General features: G+C 43.1%; 1 pseudogene; it reads right to left on the minus strand.

Moving 5' to 3' along the window:
* Window positions 1–534: 534 nt before the first annotated feature.
* On the minus strand, window positions 535–12,203 carry LOC139257041 (uncharacterized; annotated as a pseudogene).
* Window positions 12,204–21,852: the final 9,649 nt, after the last annotated feature.

Raw genomic sequence — 21,852 nt, forward strand, 5'->3', positions numbered from 1 at the left:
AGGTGTGCTTGGTAAGTCTATGTAAAACCTCTTCTCCCTGTAAGTGCGGAGTGTGTACGGTCTGGACCTCCTGTTCAGTCTTGCACGTCATACGTTGCACCTCTGCCTCATTCATTTTCTCACTTTCTAATCTAGTGCGGAGCATACTCAATTGCACACACTGGTTCGGTCGTATAGCCTGATTCTCTGCTCTATGTTCTATATAATATAACCCACTGAACTAGAGCTCAGCCCTTCCTGCCTACCTATTGTCGAGCCTCTCACTCTGGAAGATGCAATGTCTAGCTGCACTAAATAGCTGCAGTGACGCTATGCAGAAGAGTTCAGAGAGAATGCTCGTGTGGTACTTTCCCAAAAGACCAAGTGGGAATTTTCAATCAGAAATATTACCGTGTCCGACACAGAGTGCTTGCCCCACCGCTGGGTGTATGATCAGATCACCAGCCATTCCTGGTGTAATTCAATGGAAGGAATTCTGCTACTAAATATTAAATTCCTGGACTGCAAACACTGGGTCCCGCCTCTGGACAGCGATCAGTCGTTCTGTTTATTAATTAATTGTAAAATTGAGGTAACCGGATATTTCACTGCGCTCTTCAACTGCTCTCTGAACTTGGACTGGGTCACCCCGTAAATAAATGTGTTTGTGCAGCAACTTATATTCTGCAGTATGAATCCGACCTGTGTAAATTGATATAAAGAATCACTGTAATCACTGGGAATTATTCCTGTAATGCTATAATAAAATAAATCCTAAACATATACCAGCCACAGCAGTATGAAGCTGCCGGATATGGTGTAGAGTAAAATGACAGACTTCCTCCTGCTCTGCATCTCGGGGTCACTGCCCTTCCCCCCCTTGTTCTCACCCCTCAGTCCTTTACGGACTCGACTGGCCACTAAAATGTGTCTGACTGTCAGAGCGTTGAGCAATAAAATAACAGCGAATGGGAGCAGTGGGTTTAAAACCGTATCAAACCAGTCAAATCCCACCCATACGGGCTCAGTAAAATATGCTGGCATTGTGGAACAGTACCAGTGAACATTGTCGATTATATATACAGGTACAATTGTAAAGTAGAAGGGAATGGTTTTTGAACAGAGCAGAATGCAGCTTGTGGCCAGAACCACAGCCGCAGTTCTCCCGGTGCAATATTTGGTTTTCAGCTTCTGCCAACAAACGGCCACAAATCGATCAAAGGTGAAAGTGACGGTGAACCAGACAGAACAGTCTGTGGCTGCACGGGCCAGGACGTACATAACAGTACACACAGGGGTGATATCCAGGAAAGATCCCGGGAAATAATACCAACAGATCTTCCACAGTATGACGTCAGTGATGACCACCAGTAGATCCGCCGCTGCCATGGCCACCAGGTAGCGAGTGGTGCAGGTGGACAGTCCGCACTTTCCCCGGTATAGGATCACAATCGCCACTAAATTCACTGTAATAAAACAGAATGGAAAAGAGACGGTCAATTATTGATCACACATTCTCGGTGACTGAGCCCAGACAGTAAGACCTGTCATTTAGCTCAAAAACGGCCGGGTGGACGTCGGGTCAGGGGTCAACATGTAAAGTATATCATCCAAACCTGGAGTATTGTGTCGAGTCCTAACGTGAGGAAGGACATTCTTGCTATTGAGCGAGTGCAGCGAAGGTTCACCAGACTGATTCCCGGGATGGCGGGACTGACCTATCAAGAAAGACTGGATCAACTCGGATTGTATGCATTAGAGTTCAGAAGAATGAGAGGGGATCTCATAGAAACATATAAAATTCTGACGGGTTTAGACAGGTTAGATGCAGGAAAAATGTTCCCAATGTTGGGGCAGTCCAGGACCAAAGGTCACAGTCTAAGTATAAGGGCTAAGCCATTTAGCACCGAGATGAGGAGAAACGTCTTCACCCAGAGAGTGGTGAACCTGTGAATTCTCCACCACAGAAAGTTGTTAATGCCAATTCACTAAATATATTCAAAAAGGAGTTCGATGGAGTCCTTACTACTCGGGGGATCAAGGGGTATTGTGAGAAAACATGACTGGGGTACTGAAATTGCATGTTCAGCCATGAACTTATTGAATGGCGTTGCAGGCTCGAAGGGCCGAATGGCCTAGTCCTGCACCTATTTTCTAAGTTTCTATGTTTCTGTGTTCCTATTCTTCAAAACTCCAATGGATACAAGCCCAGTTGATCCTCATATGTCAGTCCTGCAATCGCGTGAATCAATCTGGTGAACTTTCGCTGTACTCCCTCAAAAGCAAGAAAATCCTTGCTAAGATAGGAGACAAAACTGAACACAATATTCCAGGTGTGTCCTCAACAAGGCCCTGTACAACTGCAATAAGATCTTCCTGCTCCTATACTCAAATCCCCTCGCTTTGAAGGTCAACATACCATTTGCCTCTTCACCGGATGCTGTACCTGCATGCCAAATCTCAATGACTGATGTACCATGACACGCAGGTCGCGTTCCACCTCCCCTTTTCCTAATCTGTCACCATTCAGACAATATTCCGTCTTCCTGTTTTTGCCACCGAAGTGGATAACCTCACATTTATCCACATTATACTGCATCTGCCATGCATTTGCCCATTCAATTAACCTGTCCAAATCTCCCTGCAGTCTCTCGCATCATCCTGACAGCTCACACCGCCACCCAGCTTAGTGTCATCTGCAAACTTGGAGATATTCCATTCCATTCCTTCATCTCAATCATTGATTTACATTGTAAAAGGCTGGTGTCCCAGCACTGAATCCTCCGGCACCCCACTGGGCACTGCCTGCATTTCTGAAAAGGACCCGTTTATTCTGACTCGCTCCTTCCTGTCTACCAACTAGTTCTCTGTCCACGCCAATACATTACCCCCAATAAAATGTGATTTAATTTTACACGCTAGTTTCTTGTGTGGGACCTTGTCAAAAGCCTTTTGAAAGTTTAAATACACCACATCCACTGGTTCTCCCTTTTCCACTCTACTAGTTACATCCTAAAAATATTCTAGAAGATTTGTCAAGCATGATTTCCCTTTCATAAATCCATGCTGACTGGGAACGTTCCAGCCACTGTTTCCAAAACGGCTGCTATTTCATCATTAATAATTGATTCCAACATTTTCCCCACCACCGATGTTTGCCAAACCGATCTATAATTGCACGTTTTCTCTCTCCCTCCTATTTTAAAAAGTGGTGTTGCATTAGCTACCCTCCAATTCATAGGAACTGATCCAGAGTCAATGGAATATTGAAAAATGATCACCAATGCATCCACTATTTCGAGTGCCACCGCCTTTATTACTCTGGGATGCAGCCTATCAGGCCCTCGTGATTTATCGGCCTTCAATCCTGTCAAATTCCCGAACATAATTTCCTGACTAATAAGGATTTCCTTTCCTTCCTCCTTTTCAATGGACCCTCGAAGCACTAGTATTTCTGGAAGGTTATTTGCGTCTTCGTTAGTCGAGACAGATCGAAAGTTTTTTTTCAATTGCTCTGTCATTTCTTTGTTCCCCATTATAACTTCATCTGATTCTGTCTGCAAAAGACCTACTTTGGTCGTCACTAATCTTTTTTCTCTCCACGCATCTATAGAAGCTTTTGCAGTCAGTTTTTATATTCCAAGCAAGCTTCCTCTCATGCACTATTGTAATAGCCCTAATTAAACCGTTTGTCCTCTGATGAATTCTAAATTACACCCTGTCCTCAGGTTTACTGGTTATTCTCGCCTATTTATATGCCTCTTCCTTGGATTTAACAGGAACTCTAATTTCCCTTGTCAGCCACGGTTTTCTACCTTCCCCTATATTTTTACTCCAGACAGGGATCTACAATTGTTGAAGTTCATCCATTTAATCTACAAATGTCTGCCATTGCGTATCCACTGTCAACCCTTTAAGTATCATTTGCCAATCTATCCTAGCCAATCCACGTCTCATACCATCGAAGTAAACTTTCCTTAAATTCAGGACCCTCGTCTGTGAATTAACATTTCACTTTCCATCTTAAAAAGAATTCTACATTATTGTTGTCACCCTTCCAGGGGGCCTCGCTCTACAAGATTACTGATTAATCTTCTCTCATTACACAACACCCAGTCTAGGTTGGCCAGCTCTCCAGTTGATTCCTCGACATATTGGTCTCTAACGCTATCACTAATACACTCCAGGAATTCCTCCTCCACCGCATTGCTACCAGTTTGGTTAGCCCAATCTATCTGTAGATTAAAGCTGCCCCTGTTAACTGCCGTACCTTTATTGCAAACATACCTAATTTCTTGTTTGATGCCATCTCCAACCTCGTTACTACAGTTTGGTTGTCTGGATACAACTCTCACTCGCGTTTTCTGTCCTTTGATATTCCGTAGCTATAACTATACAGATTCCACATCATTCAAGTTAATGTACTTTCTTACTATTGCGCTTATTTTCTCTTTAACAAGCAACGCCAATCCATCTCCCTTTCCTTTCTGTCTGTGCTTCCTGAATGTTGAATACCCCTGGATGTTGAGTTCCCAGCCTTGGTCACCCTGGAGCCATGTCTCCGTAATCCCAAATATGTTATTATCATAAAGAGCTACCTGTGCAATTAATTTATCCACCTTATTCTGAATACTCCTCGCATTGAGGCACTGAGCCTTCTGACTTGTCTTTTTATCCCTCTTTTTCCATTTAGAATTTTTCTGTAATGTGGTCCTTTTTATTTTTGCCTTGGGTTTCTCTGCCCTCCACTTTTGCTATTCTCCTTTCTATCTTTTGCTTCTGCCCCCATTTTACTTCCCTCTGAAACCCTGCTTTGGTCCACATTCCCCTGCCATATTAGTTTAACCCCTCCTCAACAGCACGAGCAAACACTCCCCCCATGACATTGGTTCTGGTCCTGCCCAGGTGCAGACCATCCGGTTTGTACATGTCCCACCTCCCCAAGAACCGGTTCCAATATCCCAGGAATTTGAATCGCTCCCTCTTGTACCACTCCTTAAGCCACGGATTCATCTGAGCTATCCTGCGATTCCAACACTGACTACCACGTGGCATTGGTAGCAATCCTGAGATTATTACCTTTGAGGTCCTATTTTTAATTTGCTCCGAGCACCCTAAATTCGTTTCGTAGGACCGCATCCCGTTTTTTAGCTATATCTTTGGTACCTATATGCACTACGACAACTAGCTTTTCACCCTCCCTCTTCAGAATGCCCTGCATCCGCTCCGAGACATCCTTGACCCTTGCACCAGGGAGGCAACACACCATTCTGGAGTCTTGGTTGCGACCGCAGAAACGAATATCTGTTCACCTTACAATCAAATCCCCTATCACTATCGCTCTGCCACTCTTTTTCCTGCCCTCCTGTGCAGCAGAGCCACCCACGGTGCCATGAACTTGGCTGCTGCGTCCTTCCCCTCGTGGTGCGATGACACACTCTTGCTTGTCCCTGGTCCATATGTGGAATGGTTCTGTGGTGGATGCCTTGACCGGGAGCACGGCTTACATTTCATCATGCAGAAGGTGGAGCATGGTGACAAATCTTGAAGTGCAGCCGAATCTGTGGAGGACGCTCCATAAACCCTCATGGTTGACAGCGTTGGAAGCTTTCGTGAGTTTAAAATATGCCATGTTCAAGTATTGGTGTTATTTGCTGCATTTCTCTAGTATCTGCCGCGTGGTGAAGAAGATATCCATTGTGCCAATTAGTGGGCGTAATCCACATTGTGAAACTGGGAGGAGTTCTTCAGCCACAGGGAGAAGGTGGTTGAGAAGAATACTTGCGATGACCTTGCCTTTGGTTGAGAGCAGCGAGATTCCTCTGTCGTTACCGCAGTCAGACTCGTCACCTTTCTTCAAGATCATCGCAATTAAATCTACTCCGAGATCTCCTGGCATGATCTCCTCCTTCCAGTTAAGGTCATGAATGCGTGCCATTAGTGCTTCGCCGCCAAGCTTCAGTAGTTCCAAGGGGATTCATTCTGCTCCATAGACCTTGTGGTTTTTCGTTGTCGGAAGGCCTTTGCAAATTCGTGCCGAGCTGCGCTTGTGCCAAGGAGGTGATGGTCGCATCCTGTGGGATGAAGTCAAGGACACTCACGTCGAAGTCGGATTCTTTGTTGCGATGATCCTCGAAATGTTCTTTCCAGCCAGCACCGGCAGCCTCACTGTCCTTGATGTGCAGTTCTCTGTTCTTGGCTTTCCGTGGAATAAGACCTTGGGCCACCGGTTCTACTCCACTGAAAAATCCACCCACTTCGTGATTGTCGGCTAGATGCTAAATCTCCTGCGCTATTAATTATCTATTAGTTGTAATTTCTTTATTACATTCACGTTCTCTATTAGTATGAGGGTCTATAATAGTTTGAGGGGCTGTATTAATTTGAATGTCTGTATTAGATTCAGTTTCTCTAATAGTTTGAGGTGTATTATTTTAGGTGGCTGTATTTGTTTTAGATTCTCATATTGGTTGAGTTTCTTTCATAGTTTGAGGTTGTATATTAGCTTGAGTTTCTATAAATGATGGAAATGTTATATTATTTGACGCTGCTGTATTTATTTGAGGTTCTGTATTAATTTGAGGGTATCAGTTTCATGGGCTGTAGTATTTTGAGGTTCTCTAGTAGTTTGCGGTTATTTTTTAGTTTGAGGATCTTTATTGTTTTAGCGGCTGTATTTGTTTCACATTCTCTATTAGTTCTAAGGGCTGTATTAGTTTGATAGACTGATTTATCGGAAATGCTGTGTGAGTTTCAATGACTGTATGAATATAAGTTTCTGTTTGTGGTAGAGTTGCAGTATTGGGTTTAGGTCCTCTATTAGCTTGAGGTTCTCTGTTAGTTTGACGTTCTCTATTTATTGTATTATTTTGAGGTTTTCTATTACTTTAAGGGTCTGCATTAATTAGATGTTCTCTATTAGTTTGAGGTTTTCTATTATGTTGAGTTCTCCAATAGCTTCAGCGGTTGCATTAGTTTGAGCTTCTCTATTGTTTTGAGGAAATATATTAATTTGTGCTTCTGGAAAAGTTTATATTCTTGTATGATTTCAAGCGGCTGTATTTGTCCAAGGTCCACTACAGTAAGTAGTACATCTATTAATTTGAGGTTCCTGTTTAGTTTTAGCAGCTGTATTAGTTTGAGGGTCTGTATTATGTTGAGGGGCTCTATTATTTTGTGGGGCTGTATTAGTTTGAGAGGCAGTATTTGTTTGAGGGACTATATTAGTTTGAGGGTCTGTATTAGTTTGAGATTCACGTTGAGTTTGAGGTTCTCTATTAGCTTGACGGACTGTATTAGATTGAGGGACTGTATTAGTTTGAGTTTCTCGATGAGTTTGAGGTTCTCTATTAGTTTGACGGTCTGTATTAGTTTGAGGGGTTGTATTAGTTTGAGGGGCTATATCAGTTTGAGGGGCTGTATTAGTTTGATGGACTATATTAGTTTGAGTGGTTGTATTAGTTTGAGGGACTGTATTTGTTTGATGGACTATATTCGATTGAGGTTCTGTATTAGTTTGATGGACTGTATTAGTTTGAGGGATTGCATTAGTTTGTGGGATTGTATTAGGGTAAGGGGCTGTATTAGTTTGAGGGTCTGTATTAGTTTGTGGGGCTGTATTAGTTTGAGAGGCTTTATTAGTTTGAGGGAATGTATTAATTTGAGGGTCTGTATTAGTTTGAGATTCACGATGAGTTTGACGTTCTCTATTAGGTTGACAGCCTGTATTAGTTTGAGGGGTTGTATTAGTTTGAAGTGATATATTTGTTTGAGGGGCTGTATTAGTTTGTGGGGCTGTATTAGTTTGAGAGGCTTTATTAGTTTGAAGGAATGTATTAATTTGAGGGTCTGTATTAGTTTGAGATTCACGATGAGTTTGAGGTTCTCTATTAGGTTGACAGCTTGTATTAGTTTGAGGGATTGTTTTAGTTTGTGATGCTGTATTTGTTTGAGGGGCTGTATTAGTTTGAGAGACTATATTAGCTTGAGGGGCTATATTAGTTTGACGGACTGTATTTGTTTGAGTGTCTGTATTAGTTTGAGAGAGTGTATTAGTTTGAGGGACAGTATTAGTTTGGGGGGCTGTATTAGTTTTATTATCTCTCTTAGCTTGAATATTTGGCTTATTTGATCCTCCCTATTAGTTTCTCTATTTGTTTGAGTGGATTATTTTGAGACTCCCTATTAGTTTAAGTTTATCAGTTTCAGATTCACTCTTAATTTGAATTTAAATATTAGTGTGAGTTTCATTAATAGTTTAAGTGTCTCGGTGTTTTTGAGGGTCTGTATTAGTTTCAGATTCATTATTATTTTGAGTGTCCATTTTATGTTGAGGTTATCTCGAGATTTATTAAAATTTAGTTTGATATTCTTTAATGGTTTCAGGTTCTGTATTACTTTGAGGTTCTCTTTTAGTTTGAGGTTATCTTTTAGTTTGAGGTGTTGTATTAGTTTTAGTATTAGTTTGAGGTACTTTGTAATATTAAAGGATTGTGTTAGTTTGAGGTTCTCTTGGTTTGTGGCGATGTACTAGTTTGAAGATCTCTATTAGTTTGATGTGCTGTATTATTTTCAGTGCCTGCATGATGAGAAATGCTGTATTAGTTTGCATTGTTTTTGCTGTATGAGTTTGTGGTGCTGTATTATTTTTAGGTAATCTACGAGCATAAGGCACCACATGTGTATGAGGTGATGTATGGGTATGAGAGGCTTAATGAATATGAGGGCCGATATTAGTTTGAGAACTATCATAGAAATTCATCACTTTAATTGTTTAACTGAATTTCCAAAGTTGAAGAGATCAGTCATTTCCTAGACCGCACGAAAACAGCCTTGAGAAGGACTTTCTATCATTTGTAATTTATGTACTGAATGCCTGCATTGAAAGGTGCAAACACGACCCCCTTTGTAGTACAGCAGCCCTGAGAGGGAAACTCGAACATTGTAAATGTAATTACTGAATAGCTACAGTTAAAGAAGGCAGCCACATCACAGAGTGCAGTAGAGCAGCCCTGAGAGGGAAACTCGAACATTGGAAATGTAATTACTGAATAGCTACAGTTAAAGAAGGCAGCCACTTCACAGAGTGCAGTGGAGCAGCCTGAGAGGGAAACTCGAACATTGGAAATGTAATTACTGAATAGCTACAGTTAAAGAAGGCAGCCACATCACAGAGTGTAGTACAGCAGCCCTGAGAGGAAAACTCGAACATTGGGAATATAATTACTGAATAGCTACAGTTAAAGAAGGCAGCCACATCACAGATTGCAGTAGAGCAGCCCTGAGAGGGAAACTCGAACATTGGGAATGTAATTTCTGAATGAACACAGCAGTGCAAAAGATTTTACCAGAAATTAGATTCGATCTCCAGTTGGCCTGATGGTTATTGAAACAACAACCCAATTGCTGGAAGAATACAGCTGGAAACATTCATTTGTTAATTAATGTGAGCATAATTGGCCAGCCTTAGCAGTTTCAAATTTGAATCACAACAGGGACATACATTGGCTGTCGTAATCTGTTTGTTCAAGTTTTAACAATAACTATTTTGAGCGATGTTGCAACCTCAAAGTCCCCGTGGAGAGCCCGCAGTGTATAACTTAAAGGCGCTGGAATTGTACCGCCTGAGAGTATAATTCAGGGAGATTGCCTGCAGCACAAAAGGGCACATCTTTTCACGCAGAAAATGCTTCCAATTCAATATGCCCTGCGAATATGCTACATGATCATTGCCTTCATTGGTGTTCCTGGTAAGTGACTAACTGCCGAACAGAACGCAGAGAGTCGGGATAAATAGATCCTTCTCAGTTCGGAAATCGGTGGTTAGTGGTGTGCCACAGGGATCGGTGCTGGCACCACAACTGTTTACAATATATATAGATGACCTGGAAGATGGGACAGAGTGTAGTGTAACAACATTTGCAGATGACACAAAGATTGGTGGGAAAGCGGACAAAGAGAGGCTGCAAAGAGATTTAGATAGGTTAAGCGAATGGGCTAAGGTTTGGCAGATCGAATACAAGGTCGGAAAATGTGAGGTCATCCACTTTGGAAAAAAAAACAATAAACGGGAATATTATTTGAATGGGGAGAAATTACATTATGCTGCGGTGCAGAGGGACCTGGGGGTCTTTGTGCATCAATCCCAAAAAGTTAGTTTGCAACTGTACAGGGAATTGGTGAGGCCGCACCTGGAGTACTGCGTGCAGTTTTGGTCACCTTTCTTAAGGAAGGATATACTAGCCTTGGAGGGGTTACAGTGACGATTCACTAGGCTGATTCTAGAGATGAGGGGGTTACCTTATGATGATAGATTGAGTAGACTGGGTCTTTACTCGTTGGAGTTAAGAAGGATGAGGGGTGATCTTAGAGAAACATTTTAAATAATGAAAGGGATAGACAAGATAGAGGCAGAGAGGTTGTTTCCACTGGTTGGGGAGACTAGAACTAGGGGGCAAAGCCTCAAAATACGCGGGAGCCAATTTAAAACCGAGTTGAGAGGAAATATCTTCTCCCAGAGGGTTGTGTATCTGTGTAAATCTCTGCCCAGGGAAGCAATTGAGGCTACCTCATTGAGTGTATTCAAATCTCAGATCGATAGATTTTTAACCAATAAGGGAATTAAGGGTTACGGGTAGTGGGCGGGTAGTGGGGCTGAGTCCACGGCCAGATCAGCCATGATCTTGTTGAATGGTGGAGCAGGCTCGAGGGGCTAGATGGCCTACTCCTGTTCCTAAATCTTATGTTCTTATGTTCTTATGTTTATATTTCAGTGATAACCACTTTGTGGAAGCGCAGTATCCGAAGGCATGTGTGCTTGGTAAGTCGATGTAAGACCACCTCTCCTTGTAAATGAACTGTGTGTATGGTCTGGACCTCCTGCTCAGTCTGGCACGTCATACAGTGCACCTCTGCCTTATTCAGTTTCTTACTTTCTAATCTAGTGCTAAGCATACTCACCAGCACACACTGGTTGGGCCGAATAGCCTGATTCTCTGCTCTATGTTCTATATAATATAACCCACTGAACTAGAGCTCAGCCCTTCCTGCCTACCTATTGTCGAGCCTCTCAATCTGAAAGATGCAATGTCTAGCTGCACTAAATAGCTGCAGTGACCCGAAGCAGAAGATTTCAGAGAGAATGCTCGTGTGCTACTTTCCCAAAAGACCATGAGGGAATTTTCAATCAGAAATATTGCCGTGTCCGACACACAGTGCTTGTCCCGCCATCGGGTTTATGATCAGATCACCAGCCATTCCTGGTGTAATTCAATGGAAGGGATTCTGCTGCTAAATATTACATTCCTGGACTGCAAACACTGGGACCCGCCTCTGGGCTGCGGTCAGTCGTTCTGTTTATTAATTAATTGTACAATTGATGTAACCGGATATTTCATCGCGCTCTTCAACTGCTCTCTGAACTTGGACTGGTTCACCCCGTAAATAAATGTGTTTGTGCAGCAACTTAAATTCCGCAGTATAAATCCGACCTGTGTAAATTGATATAAAGAATCACTGTAATCACTGGGATTTATTCCCGTAATTCTATAATAAAATAAATCTATAACAATTACCAGCCACAGCAGTATGAAGCTGCCGGATATGGTGAAGAGTAAAATGACAGACTTCCTCCTGCTCTCCATTTCCGGGTCACTGCCCTTCTCCCCCTTGCTCTCACACCTCAGTCTTTTACGGACTTGACTGGCCACTAAAATGACTGTCAGAGCGTTGAGCAACAAAATTACAGCGAATGGGAGCAGTGGGGTTAAAACCGTATCAAACCAGACAAATCCCACCCATCTGGGCTCAGTATAACAGGCTGGGATTGGGACACAGTACCAGTGAACATTGTCGATTATATATCCAGGTTCTAATGTAAAGTAGAAGGGAATGTTTTTTGAACAAAGCAGAATGCAGCTTGTGGCCAGAACCACAGCCGCAGTTCTCCCGGTGCAATATTTGGTTTTCAGCTTCTGCCAACAAATGGCCACAAATCGATCAAAGGTGAAAGTGACGGTGAACCAGACAGAACAGTCTGTTGCTACACGGGTCAGGAGATACATAACAGTACACACAGGGGTGATATCCAGGAAAGATCCCGGGAAATAATACCAACGGATCTTCCACAGAATGACGTCAGTGATGACCACCAGTAGATCCGCCGCTGCCATGGCCACCAGGTAGCGAGTGGTGGACAGCCCGCACTTTCCCCGGGACAGGACCATAATCGCCACTAAATTCACTGTAATAAACAGAAGGGAAAAGAGACGGTAAATTATTGGTCACACATTGTCGGTGACTGAGCCCAGAAATTAAGACCTGTGATTTAGCACAACACTACTCGGGTGTACGTCGGGTCAGGGGTGAACATGTAAAGTATATCATCCCAACCCAACCTAGACTCCAACCCGCTGCTTCCAAGTTTAGCAGCGACGGGGCAGTGGGAGGGAAGCCGAGCCATCCCAGCGGGCGGGTGGGCAATATAAATGTATTAATGCGGATGGCAGCTTCTGGCTTAAACTATTTTACGGTTTAACTTATTTTATGATTTAACTGTGGTTGGCTGTGTTTCCCAGGCCTCGGGATACCGGGCATTTAAATTGAGCCGAGGACAGTTTCGGGGACAATGGAAGTGCCTTCACGGCCCTGGTTGTGGGCCAGGAGATACAGGTGTGCCTTGCACAAGACTCCACACGCTCTCCCTCTCTCTCCCTCTGCTTAGACTACCCCCATACAAACGGTTGAAAATCTGATAAAAAACAGAGTAAGCTAAAAACACTCAGTATGTCAGGCAGCATCTGTGGAGAGAGAAACAGAGTTAACGTTTCAGGTGATAACCTTTCTTCAATACTGGAATCCGCGAGAGATGAACAGTTTTAAGGCAATGGCAGAGGCAGAGAAAGTTGTGGTGGGAGGAGGAAATAACAAAGTTGAAGGTCTTTGATGGGATGGTGGGCAGGAGTGATTCAACGACAAAAGGGATGATGGTGTAAGACAAATGAGACAACTAAAGGAACAGGAAATAGGTCCAGATTAGATGTAAATTGATAGAGCAGGATTACAGATTGGGGCGGTAGGACGGTGGGGAGCAAGGTAAATATGGCAAAGATCAGAAGGCTCCCATGGCCCAGGAATGTGGCGGAGAAAGGTCAGTAGATCCAAGGGGTGCGGACCTGCCCGCCTGCCGTACACCAAAAGGTAGTCCCAACCACCAGCTCACACCTCTTCCACTCCCAGTGGCTCTACTGAAGACATCCTTCATTACCAGCACATGCTGTCTGAGGAAACGGGAGCGGTCGTAATGATCTGAAAAGTTTCATCTCAGTTTTATGTCCGGGTTGCAATAAATAGATAATGGAAACATGTGGTGCTGTTCCCCATTGAGTTACAAAGGGGAACATTTTAGACTGTGGAAGGTGGAGATGTCAGACTGGGAGTGGGATGTAGAATTGAAGGTGCAAGTGAGCGGGGCAGTGTGAGACAGAGAGAGGGAGAGAGACACGTTTTCAAACACAATGGAGAAGTTCAGGAATGTAATCACACAATCTCTGTTTAATCCTCCCCAATGTACAGGAGACAGCATCGTGAACAGCAAATACAGTATACTACATTGGAAGAAATACAAGTCTATTACTGTTTCAGATTGATGGGCCTGGACGATGGAATGAATGGAGGTGAAAGGGCAGGTGTTGCACCTCGTAGGTTTTACATAGGAAGGTCCGGTGGTTGGGGAGAACTGTTGGGGGCGATTCAGGAGTGGTCCAGGTTGTCGTGGAGGGACTGATCCATTGGGAATGCTGAAAGGGGATATGTCTGGTGGTGGGACTAAGAAGGAAGGGACAGCAATTGAATGTGGGGGTTGGTTGAGACCAAGTTGAGGACATGGGGACCCCATCATGGTTCTAGCAGGGACGATCATAGGCGATAAAAGTAAGGCAGCAAATTGGATTGACACTGCGGTGTGCCTTGTCCACCACAGTGGTGGTGAATCTTCGGCTGAGGATAAATGCGAGAAATTGGATTGAGGACCCTGTCCATAGAAACATAGAATATAGGTGCAGGATAAGGCCATTAGGCCCTTCGAGCCTGCAGCACCATTCAATAAGATCATGGCTGATCATTCCCTCAGAACCCCTGTCCTGCTTTCCATCCAGACCACTTGGTCCCTCTAGCGTAAGAGACATACCTAACACCCTCTTAAATATATCCAATGAACTGCATCAACAACTCTCTGCGGTAGGGAATTCCTCAGGTTAACAACTGTCTGAGTGAAGAGGTTTCTCTTCATCTTGATCCTAAATGGCTTACCCATGATCCTCAGACTATGTCGCCTGGTTCTGGACTTCCCCAACATCAGGAACATACTTTAACTCTATCCCCAAGTTCTAGATTTCCCCATGAGGGGAAACACCCTCTCTGCATCTACCCTGTCGAGCCACCTCAGAATCTTATACGTTTCAATAACATCACCGCACATTCTTCTAAACTCCAACGAATATATGGTCAACCTGCTCATCCTTTCCTCATAAGTCAACACCTTCATCTCAGGAACCAGCCTGGTGAAACTTCCACGAACAGGGCATGTTCACTGCAGGAAGATAATCAACCAGAGGGTGTGGGGGACCGGGGAACCACCCCACTACTGTCGCCTCTCAGCCCGAGGTATTGACTCAACGGTTCACTGTCTCCATGACTCTGCTTCCTCCCTCCTCTCCAATCCACTCCACGCTAGGTTACAGGCTCACAGGATCATGACTACTGAGGATGAGTATGCTCAGCTCAGTAAAAGGAAGACATGTTGTAAGCACTGGTGTGGGAGGTGGCTTCTTCGGAACAGATGCAACGCAGGCAGCGACATTTGGAGAGTATAATAGAGTCCTTCCAGCAAGCTGGGTGAGAGGTCATATAATCAAGCTATCTGTCAGAGTCGACCGCAGTATGATAGATATGGGTAGAGAGCCGATCCTCGGAAATGGACTCAGAGATGTTGCAGACGGGAAGGGAAGTGACAGACGGAGCATGAGAAGGAGAGTGGCGCAAATTAGAAGCAAGTTTGATCACATAATTATAATTATAATTATAATTATTAATAATAATATTTATAATAATTAATATTATGATTAATAATAATTACAATAACTTTTAAATATATCGCACGTTTAACCTAGTTAAACGTCCCAAGGCGCTTCAAAGCAGTGTTTACAGGACAACACAGATAGATATGACACTGACAGAAAAATACTAAATTAAGGCATATTACCAAAAGCTTGCTAAAAGGGTTGATTTTCAGGATATCTTTAAAATGGAAAGATGGTTAGAGAAGCGGAGAGGTTCAGGAGGGATTCCAGAGTTTAGGTCCCAAACAGCTGACGATAAGGCCACCGATAGTTGAGCAGTATAATGAGGGATGTTCGAGTGGGCAGCATTTGAAGAGCTGAGATATCTTGAGGGGTTGTGAGGCTGAAAAAAATTACAGAGGTAGGGAGCTGCAAAGCAATGGAGAGATTTGTAAACAAGGAGGAGAATTTTCAAAATCGTGGCGTTCTTTAACTGGGAGCTAATGTTGTCAGAAACAAGGGTGAGGTGATCATTACTTTGTGCGAGTTAGGTCATTTTCCAGTTCATGGCTAGAAAAGGAAATTGCGCAAACACAGTCATCAATGTACCTGAACAATATGGGAAGGAGGGGACCGGAGTAGAATTGAAACATCGAAGGTTCCTCCTATCCCAAGAAAAGGCAGCATAGCTAGGGACCATCTGAGCTCCCATTCCAACACCATTTGAGTGTGGGGATAGAACATTGTTCAGACCAGATATCCAGTACTTGTACTTTCAGCAAGGGCAGTGCACTGGGATCAGGATCAGCAATCTGCAATTTGCAACGGTTTACATCCCAGCCCAAAGCCGGTGAGGGCGAAAGGACTTCCAATGTGAATAGTGAGTTAATTAAATTGTAAATGTAGCCCTCAGAATGTATCAGCGGCGATAGCTGGAGGGAAACTCGTCATCCGTTGTGAGTTCCAGGGGAGCTCGGGTTTACCTGGCTATACACTGTACAATGTGGACCATTTTCCGTACATCGGGAGCCTACTGTCAACAAGGGCAGACTTTGATGGCAAAGTCCAACACTGCCTTCAGTGTGTCAGTGCAGCCTTCGGATGCCTGAGGAAGGAAGTGATTGATGACCAGGACCTCAAACCCCGGACCAAGCTCATGGTCTAAAGGGCAGTAGTGATACTCACAACTCCTATAAGCTTCAGAGACATGGAATATTTACACCAGGCACCTCAAAGCACTGGAGAGGTACCAACGCTGCCTCCTCAATTTCCTGCAAATTAATTGGCCGGAATGGCGCACCAACATCAGTGTTCTCGGTCAGGCCAACATCCCCAGCATCGAAGCATCGTCGGCATGCCTGACATGAGATTCAAAAAGGAAACGCTCCACTCGGTGATTCGTTATTGCAAGCGAGCCACAGGTGCGCAGTGGAAACGTAACATGACACACATAAAACCTACTTGAAGAAATGCAACGTCCCCACCTACACCTGGCAATCCCTGGCCCAAGCCAGCGCAAATTGGAGGAAACGCATCCGCACGGCGCAGAACACCTCCAGTATTGTCGCCGAGAGCAAACTGAAGCCAAGCGTAGATCGCGGAAGGAGAGCGCAGAAACCCAGGCACCCCACACTACCGTTCGTTCAACCACCGTCTGCCCCACCTGTGACAGAGAATGGAAGTCATGCATTGGATTCTTAAGCCCTCAGGGAACTAAGTTTTAGTGTGGAATCGAGTCATCCTTGATTCCGAGGGTGCGCCTCAGAAGGGGCAGGAGAAGTAATAAGGATAAGGGGTAAGTAATTTAGGACCGAGATGAGGAGAAACTTCACCCAGAGAGTGGTGAACCTGTGGAATTCTCTACCACAGAAAGTAGTTGAGGCCAATTCACAAAATTTATTCAAAAAGGATTTAGATGAAGTCCTTACTACTCGAGGGATCAAGGGGTATGGCGTAAAAGCAGGAATGGGGTACTGAAGTTGCATGTTCAGCTATGAACTCATTGAATGGCGGTGCAGACTAGAAAGGTCGAATGGCCTACTCCTGCACCTATTTTCTATATTTCTATGTTTCTATGAACCACAGTCAGTTCATCCGACAGTGACAGAAACTCCCACTAATATATGATTACTGCGGTACTGTCTTCCACTCTGGTTAGTGACCCACGCTCAGTATATCCTACAGTGACACACACTCCCAGTAATACATGGTCACTGGTGTAGAGTGTTCCACACTGATTAGTCACCCACACTCAGTAGATGATACAATGACAGACACTCCTAGTATACATTGTCACTGGGGCACGGTGTTCCACAACGGTTAGTGACCCACACTCAGTATTATGGACAGTGGCAGACACTCCCAGTAATACATGGTCACTGGGGTACGGTGTTTCACTCTCGCTAGTGACCCACGCTCAGTACATCCTACAATGACACAAACTCCCAGTAATACATGGTCACTGAGGTAAACTGTTTCACTTTCGTTAATGGCCCACACGCAGTATATCCTACTGTGACACACACTCCCAGTAATACATGGTCACTGGGGTATAGTGTTCCAGACAGGTTAGTTACCCACACTCAGTATATACTACAGTGAAACACACTCCCAGTAATACATGATTACTGCGGTACGGTCTTCCACTCTGGTTAGTGACCAACGCTCAGTATATCCTACAGTGACACACATTCACAGTAATACATGGTCACTGGAATACAGTGTTCCACAACGGTTAGTGACCCACACTCAGTATATCGGACAGTGGCAGATACTCCCAGTAATACATGGTCACTGGGGTAAGGTATTTCACTCGAGTTAGAGACCCATACTCAGTATATCGTACAGTGACACACACTTCCAGTAATACATGGTCACTGGGCTACGGTGTTCCACAACGGTTAGTTACCCACACTCAATATATCCTACAGTGACACACACTCCCAGTAACACATGGTCACTCGGATACAGTGTTCCACACCGGTTAGTGACCCACACTCAATATATCCGACAGTGAAATATACTCCCAGTAATACATGGTCACTGGGGTACGGTTTTCCACACCGGTTAGTGACCCACACTGAATATATCCTACAGTGAAACACACTCCCAGTAATACATGGTGACTCGGGCACGGTGTGCCACACAGGTTAGTGACCAACAGTCAGTACAGCTCTACAGTGACCAACACTCCCAGTAATACATGGTCACTGGGGTATCATGTTCCACGCCGGGTAGTGACTCACACTTCGTAAATCCTAATGTGACAGACATTTCTACTAATACCTTCTCTCAGATAATTGCGCGGAGTAAGGACTGATTGAAAAGTACACAATATTTCATGAAAGAAAATAGCTTGATAATACAATCAGCCAGTTGGTTAAACACACAATATATGTTCAGATGGAGCAATTGAATCAAACTGCAGTGGTTATTCAGGCCGTTTGACTGAACGGAATGAATTCACCAATCATGCATCTATACCGGTGACCACGAATCCAGGATGTAACATTATCAGTCACAGAGCAAAACCAGAGACCAGCTCAAACACAGATTTGCAAAACTTCAATCGTTATAGTCACGTACCAGGAACACCAATGACGGCAATGAATGTGTAGCATATTTTCTTGGCATGTTGAATTGGAAACATTTTCTGTGTGAAACGATGTGCCCCTTCGTGCTGTATGTAATCTCCCTGAATTATACTCTGAGGCGGTACAATTACGGTGCCTTTAATTTATATCCTGCGGTCTCTCCGCGGGGACATTGAGGTTGCAACATCGATCAAAATAGTTATTTTTAAAACTTGAACAAACAGATTACGAACAGCCGATTTAAGTCCCAGTTTTGAACGAATATATTTACTGCAACGATTCAATTTGGAAATCCCAAAGATTGGACAATTCTGCTCGCATTAATTAACTCTTGAACGTTTCCAGCTGTATTCTCCCCGCAATTGGATTGTTGTTTCAAAAACCATCAGGACAAACTGGAGATCGCATATTGTTTCGGGTGATGTCCTTTACTCTGCTGTGGCCATTCTATAATTACATTCCCAATGTTGAGTTTCCCTCTGAGGGCTTGTCTACTGCTCTCTGTGATGTGGGTGTCTTCTTTAACTGTCGATATTCAGTAATTACATTCCCAATGTTAGAGTTTCTCTCTCAGGGCTGCTGTACCAGAATGGGGGTCGTGGCTGCCCTTTTAAACGCACGCATTCAGTACTTCAATTACAAAAGTTAGAATGTCCTACCCAAGGATCTTCTACTGCGGGCTAGGAAGTGGCTGATCTCTTTAACTACGGAAATCCAGTTAAACAATTAAGTGGGAAATGTCGATGATAGTCCTTAAACTAATACAGGCCCACATATTATTTCAGCCGCTCATACCCATACAGCAGTTCATACACAGGCGGTGCCTCATACTCGTAGATTACCTAAAAATAATACAGCACCACAAACTCATACAGCAAAAACAATGCAAACTAATACAGCACTTCTCATCATACAGTCACTCAAAATAATACAGTGCATCAAACTAATAGAAAACCTCCAGCTAGTACAGGCCCTCTAATCAATAGAACCTGAAACGAAAACAACCATTTAAAATTACATGGTACCTCAAACTAAAACAAAAACTAATACAGCCCCCCAAACTAAAAACAACATCAAACTAAAAGAGAACCTCGAAGAAATAGAGAACCTCAAACCAGTAAAGAATATCAAACTAATGTTTAATAAATCTATAGAGAACCTCAAAATAACACGGACCCTCAACATAATAAAGAAACTAAAACTAATACAGACCCTCAAACTAACAGAGACACTAAACTATTAGCGAAATTCACACTAATATTGAAATTCAACTCAGAGAGAAGCTGAAACTAATCTTCAAAAAATAATAGGGGCCCTCACAATAATCCATTCTAACTAATAGAGAACCTTAAACTAATAGGGAGGCTCAAAATAATACAAATATTCAAACAAATAGAGAAACTCAAAGTAATACAGTCCCTCAAAGTAATAAAGAACATGAAACTAATATCAAACGTCAAAATAAGACAGCCCAATCAAAGACAGCACCTCAGACTAATAGAGCAACTTAACCTAACACAGCCAATCAATTTAATACACTCCCTCAAACTATTAGAGAAACACAAATTAATAGAAAACTAAACATAATCGAGTAACCCAAACGAACAAAGAAACTCAAACGAATACAGAAACTCAAACAAATATAAAACCTCAAACTAATGCAGCCCCCCAAACTAATACAGTCCCTCAAACTAATACAGCCCCTAAAACTAATACAGACTCTCAAACTAATACATTACCTCAAACTAATACATTCCCTCAAACAATACAGCCCCTCAAACTAATACAGTCCCTCAAACTAATACAGCCCCTAAAACTAATACAGTCCCTCAAACTAATACAGTCCCTCAAACTAATACAGACCCTCAAACTAATACAGTCCATCAAACTAATACATTCCCTCAAACTAATACATTCCCTCAAACTAATACAGTCCCTCAAACTAATACAGTCCCTCAAACTAGTACAGCCCCTCAAACTAATACAGTCCCTCAAACTAATACAGGCCCTGGACCTAATACAGCCCCCGAAATAAAACAGTCCCTCAACCGAATACAGTCCCTCAAACTAATACAGACACTCAATCTAATACAGTGCCTAAAACTAATATAGTCCCTCAAACTAATACATATCCTCAATGTAATGCAGTCCTAAAAACCCATACAGTCCCTCAAGCTAATACAGACCCTCAATTAATACAGTCCCTCAAACTAATACAGCCCCTCAAACCAATACAGTCCCTCAAACTAATACAAAACCTCAAACTAATACAGCTTCTCAAACTCATAGAAAACCTCTAATTAATGCAGACCCTAAAACTAATAGAGAACCTCAAAATAATACAATAAATAGAGTGCATCAAACAAACAGAAAAACTCAAGCTAATGGAGGACCTACAACTAATACAGCAAGTCCACCGCACACAGCAAGTTATATTGATACAGCCTTTGAAACTAACACAGTATTTCCGATAAAACAGCCTATCAAACTAATACAGCCCCTGGAACTAAGAGTAAACGTGAAAAAAATACAGCCCCTAAGACAATAAAGCTCCTCAAACTAATAGGTAACCGCAAACTACTAGAGAACCTCAAAATACTACAGCCCCACCAACTGATAAATACCCTCAAATTAATACAGAAACTCAAATAAATACAGCAGCGTCAAATAATATAACATTTCCAACATTTATAGAAACTCAAGCTCATATACAACCTCAAACTATGAAAGAAACTCAAACCAATATGTGAACCTCAAACAAATACAGCCACCTAAAATAATATACATCAAACTATTAGAGAAACTGAAACTAATACAGCCCTTCAAATTAATACATCCCCTCAAACTATTATAGAACCTCATACTAATAGAGAACGTGAATGTAAAAAAGAAAGTACAACTAATAGACAATTAATAGCGCAGGAGATTTAGAATCTAGCCGACAATCACGAAGTGGGTGAATTTTGCAGTGGAGTAGAACCGGTGGCCCAAGGTCTTATTCCACTGAAAGCCAAGAACAGAGAACTGCTCATCAAGGACAGTGAGGCTGCCGCTGCTGGCTGGAAAGAAAAATTCGAGGATCTTCGCAACAAAGAATCCGCCTTCGACGTGAGTGTCCTTGACTTCATCCCACAGCATGCAACCCATCACCTCCTTGGCACAATCACAGTTCGGCACGAGTTTGCAAAGGCCATCCGACAACTAAAAACAACAAGGCCTATGGA

Source organism: Pristiophorus japonicus, unplaced genomic scaffold (genome assembly GCF_044704955.1).
Source record: "Pristiophorus japonicus isolate sPriJap1 unplaced genomic scaffold, sPriJap1.hap1 HAP1_SCAFFOLD_80, whole genome shotgun sequence".
NCBI lineage: Eukaryota > Metazoa > Chordata > Chondrichthyes > Pristiophoridae > Pristiophorus > Pristiophorus japonicus.